Source organism: Andrographis paniculata, unplaced genomic scaffold (assembly GCF_009805555.1).
Source record: "Andrographis paniculata isolate CXL003 unplaced genomic scaffold, ASM980555v1 Contig75END, whole genome shotgun sequence".
Classification (NCBI taxonomy): Eukaryota; Viridiplantae; Streptophyta; class Magnoliopsida; order Lamiales; family Acanthaceae; genus Andrographis; species Andrographis paniculata.
In genome coordinates, this window is record NW_026137612.1 from 1437885 (window position 1) to 1443884 (window position 6000).

Genomic DNA, 6000 nt, shown 5'->3' on the forward strand with positions numbered 1-6000 from the left:
AGATAGTAAGATACCAAAACCGATAGTGAGATCGAGAGTTAGAGATAGAGAAAACCGATAGTGAGATCGAGAGTTAGAGATAGAGAGGGAGAGAAGCCGCGAGAGGATTCCGGTGAATTTCCGGTGAGGTTCGGGATTCTTTTCGATGGCCGATTTCGGTGGGTGTCGAAGCTTGGAGTGAAGAGCCGACCTCCGACCTTAAGGTGTGGTTACCTCGGGCCATTCTCGCACCATGGACTCTGAGCCTTGGTTGATCGTCCATTCAATGGTGAAAGATCGAGAAACAATCGTCGTCGGAGTGGCAGGACGTTGCCGCTGCCGGAGATGGTGCAGATGCCGCGGGGTTTGTTCTGGAGAAGGTCGCTGTGGCCGGAGAAGAGGACGTTGCTGCTCGGAGAAGATGACCGGAGGGAGTTGTTGCTGTCCCGCTGTTCGTCGGAGTTGCATTGCCGCCGGTGAAGAAGCCTTACCGGAGATTCTGGCTGGACGGTTAAGGAGGATGGCCGGAGGAATCGCTGGAGCTGTTCGTCGCTGCCGGAGTTCAAACCACCGCCTTCGTTGTCTGTTAGTCCGCCGAGGAATTCGTCGACTGAAATCAAGATTTGATTTGAAGCAAACAAGCACGATCTGGTTTACAAGAATTGAAACAGGGAGGTTCCATTTCAATTCACTTTCGTTTAATGTAATGCAGTTCCATGCATGTTTGTTTAAGTTTTAGTTTGATTTTGGGTTAATATTGTATTGGTTTTATTCGAATTCTTTTCCGCTAATTCATTGTCGTATTTTTGTATACGAGGTTTTATTCAATAAATCCAAAAAAATTGGGGAATAAATTCACAACAGCATATAATAAAAATAGTCAATACATGTCCGACATTATATAATTTCACATAATACAACATATGATATAATTTTATATATTCTAATATATTATGAATTTTGACACAATAAATATATTTATATAATATAGTCCAAATATAAACTACATAACACATATTTCTATAGAACACAATATAATATTAATTTGATCTAAGGGTGTGTTTGTTTGGGGGTTCGAATTTTGAGTTGAGATTTGAATAATAAAAAATTTTAATTTGAATAGTTGTATGATGTGATATAAATAGGTATTAATGCGATGATGTTTTGAATATAAAATTAATTTTTAATATAAGATAAAAAAATAAAAAATAAATATTTAATTTGATATTTTTAAAAAAAAAAAAAAAGATGAATAATTTATTTAAAATCCAATCCCCAAACAAACACACCAACTAGTATAACACCGGCCGGATCTGTTCAAAATATACAAAATCCAGCTCGGCTCGACCCACGGACAAAATTGTAATAAATTGGGCATGCCATTATTTTATAGGAAAAAAAAAATATATTCTCTTATCCATTAAAATTAGAGTGTGTTTCTTTAGGAGTTTTTGAGGAAATTTGAGTTTGAATTTGGTTTTTATTTGAATTTTGAGATGAATTTGAATTTTGATATTTCTTTTGGGTTTGGACTTGATTGGAGTTTGAAGAGTTTTGACGTGTATTAATTTGATGAGTATGAATATAATAATATAAATGTATAGTAATTTGAATAATTTAATTATAATTTTATATTATATTTATTTATATTATATAAAAAAATTATTAAATTATAATAATTATAATTTTTATATATATATATATATTTTTTTTTTAAAAAAAGAAAATGACATATTGAGTCTGTCTCCCAAACCATCTCCGCCCAGTTTTGGGCTGAATCACTGTGCACTGGGATGGAGAAACAGACCCTTAATCTCCTTGGATTTGATATGAAAATTAATCAAAATAAATATTTTATTGAACAAATGATAAAAAATAAAAAAAATATTAATGATATTTTGAAATTTTAGTTAAAAATTAAAGTAAAAAAAATATATAATATAATAAAAATTGTTGTATTTATTGTAAACATGTGGTGAATTAAGAATAACAATCAATAGATATACTCCCCTTTCACTCCTTACTTTATCTCTCTGTACATTTCCCTCCTCATCCACGGCCATATTTCGGTGACTTTCTGGCAAGCCTTTTCTCCTGTATTTGTGGAGTTTTGAAAGACTATTTTTCATCCTGAATTGAAGTGCAAAGGGTTTGTATGGTTCTCAGGCCCGGCCCTGGCAGGGCCCATTCTCACTGGGAGCGCATAAGGGCCCCAATAATATATATATATATATACTCCTATATATTAATATATTATTATTATTATTATTATTATTATTTTTAGAATGTATAAAATAAAATTTAAATAAATAATTTTTACATTTATTTTTAAATTATTTATTTGTATGTTTTAGTGTGTTTATCTAATGGTATGATTTTATATTTTTTGTGAATTATGTAAAATTAAAAAGATATGATAGAGTAATATTTTTATGTTCTTATTATTTTTATTTTTATATTTATATGTTTAAATTTTTATATTTTATTATATTTTTTAGTAGTAGTTTTAAAAATTTGTGTACTATATAAACATTGAATTTGTTTATTTAATCTAAACTTTCTAATTTTTACTATTAGGTCTACGCATTTCTCTCTCACAAATATTTTATCAAACATTATTTTAATATCAAATTCAAACCAGATTTTTCCCTAAACCAATCAAAAGAAACAAACCCTTAATAAATATTTTTGTTTGAAAATTTTCTTTTAAAGACTTTTGATTATTTATAAAAATATTTTTTAAAAAATATTAAATTAAATATATATATTTTAAATTTTTTATCTTATACTAAATATGTCACATTAATTTTATATTTATATTTTGATCTTTTAATATATAAAAAAATATTTTATTAATACATTTATATTAAAATATATTATTATTATTATTATTATTATTATTATTATTATATAAGAAATATATTTAAGGGTCCAATATTTTAATTTTGCCCCGGACCTATAAAGGTCAAGAACGGGCCCAATGGTTCTCACTACTTCGGCACTATTTTGGTGTTTGCTTTGTTTTCTTTACTTATGAGGATATTTTTGGTTGTGCCATCGGTCAAGGGCCGATTTCATGTGTTTGGATTTATTTGTGTCGATTTTGTGTTTTCTTAGGTAAGTTGGGGGTTGAGCCTAAATTAAATCATATTTTAAAGTATTACAATTTAATTGATTTTTATTAATAAAAATTAATTTTATTTCCCGTTTATTTCATTACAAGTGATATCAGAGAATAATCTTTGACAAAAATAATAATAAGATAAATTTAACATATGAATAATATTAAAATAAATTTGACAGAAAGAAAGAATAATAATAAATAGAGAATTTAATTATATAATGTTGGTCTCTTTTTAACTTTTAGGCTTTAATGATGTCTGTATTAATTTAAGACACAAACTAACTACGGCTAACTTGGATTTTTATATTAATCTAAAATAGATTGATCCAACTAATCTGATAATTACACTACAAGAAAAAATCATTTTTGTAACAAATTTTTTTTGTCTTTAAATCTATTTTTTCCGTTACTAATGACATTAGAGACGGAATTAGGAACGGAATTACTTTAGCTACGTGAACTTTAGGGACGGAATTCCGTTACAAATATATTATTTTTTTGTAGTGTTAGTACTTCCTCCATCCCATGTAATATGGGTGTATTACTCTAAACACGTGGATTTAGGTAAAGTATAATTAGTAAATAATTAAGAAATTTATTAGTAAAAATAATTATTATTTAGTAAAAATAATTATAGATTAAGATTAAGATAAGTAACAGTTTAATTAAAATTAAAAAAATTATAAAATTTAAAATCATAATCATATTTCCAAAAATAGAAAGGACAAATTACGTGAGATGGACAAAAATAGAAAATATGGACAAATTATATGGGACGAAGAGAGGTGATATACCAATTTGTAATCAATCCATCACTCCTCCATGCATCCATTCATTTAATCTCTACCACTAATTCTTTCATTTATTACATTCCACTATATATATATTATATCATATTAATATATATCTAGCACAAGACACTTTAATTCTTGTATTCTCATGATTTTGGAATTTTTTATTTTTTAAATAATAAGTTTGGATAATTAGTTAAAATTTGTTAGGATAACAACTAATCTAACAAAATCTAGATTTATGGAGATAATAAATAATAAAATATGTATAAAATTAGGGTTTTGTATATCTATATATATCTAAGAGATTAAACCAAAATTGCTTTAACAAAAATTATTATGAGATTTTCGGCCAACATTGCGCAGGTTCCAGAAAACGGCGATCCCGACCAATCAGAAATTTTCAAGAAGTATTCGTAATTTGTTGCTTTTTCAAATGTTGGAATTATTGGTTCGATAGTTCGACCAGAATGACAAAGTTTTTAGGTTTGTTTTTTTTTTTTTTTTATCTTAAATTTTCTTAAATATGTGGTTTTTTTTGGTTGATTTAATAATGATTGAGCATGTTCATATGTATTCTTAAAAACTCTTATATTTTATTTCATTATTGTGAATTTTCTATTTTTGGTTTGGACAACGCGTGATTTTTTATTTTATTTTTATTTCTTTTATCTTTTTTAAGGGTTTTTATGTGATAATTTTTTTTTTTCGTATTTTATGTACTCATATGATTTGTTATCGTTCAAATGAAGTGATTGATTTTCTACGTGAAAAAATATCATTATCTCTTCTATATATTATTTATGCATATAATTTTTTATCATTCCTTATATAGTAAAAATTTTATAAATAAATTTGTTTTTGTTTACTTATAAATTTTAAAGTATATGAAAATTTTTACTAATCAAATTTTTTTATCCCATACTATGATGCAAAAAAAATCTTTAAGAAAAAATAGAAGAGAAAGAAGAGAAGTAGAAAGAAAAAAAATCAGGTATAATATTTTTTGTCTTTTTATTTATTTATTTTATTTTATTATGTATAATAATTTTATTAAATTAATGTTAATTTTCTACTAATATATTCTTTTTTTTATTATATATTTATTTACAAATTTATTTAGTTTCTAGTATAATGTTCTAATACTTTATTATTATTGTATATGTATTTTTTAAAATTATCTACTGTGTTATCTTATTTTTTATTAATTATTTTTTATTTTATTTTTTATCTCTATTATGTTTGAGTTTAAATTATAATATATATTTATGAAATTTTGATTAGCTTACTTAATATTTTTATTTGATTTAATTACAGTATTTTTTTTATAGTTTATTTTTTATATAAATTAATTTTTAACTATTTTCATACACAATTTTATTATTAAAATAAAATTTATTATTTAAAATATAAAAATTAAATTAATATCATAAATTCTATAATTATCCGCTCGGGTAATAGGCTAGTACATAGATACATAACACATACATAAATACATATATACACATTACACGATATAGAATATATATATATATATATATATTTATACTTACCAGCGCTATATTATTATTACATAACACCTATTTTAATTTATATACTGTATTCGATAATTGAAAATAAAAGACGACAATAATAATAAAATAATTTGTTTACTTATAAGATTTTAGGTCTGATTTTACTATTTCAACTTTCTTTTCCCTCCAAAAACATCAAATCAAATACTTCATTCTTATTTATTTTATTTAACTAAAATCTAATTTTACATTCAAAACATCACATCAACAACTATTTCAATTTAAAATTTTACTGTTCAAAATCAAAACCTAAAACCAAAACCTCACAAGTCACTTAGAATATAAAAACACATATTTTTTAAAAATTTAATAATAATTTTATGGTATATTTTAGTTTTAAATTAGAATTATTTTTTTTGTTAAGATATTATAATAATATTAATAAATAATATTATACTAATATTTATCACTTATATATTAATAATAACAATAATATATTTTTAAGAATTAATCAAAATCTCTTATTATCCAGAGAGATTTTATGCAATATAATTTTTTCATAATTTTTCAATAAAATCCAATAAAAATAATA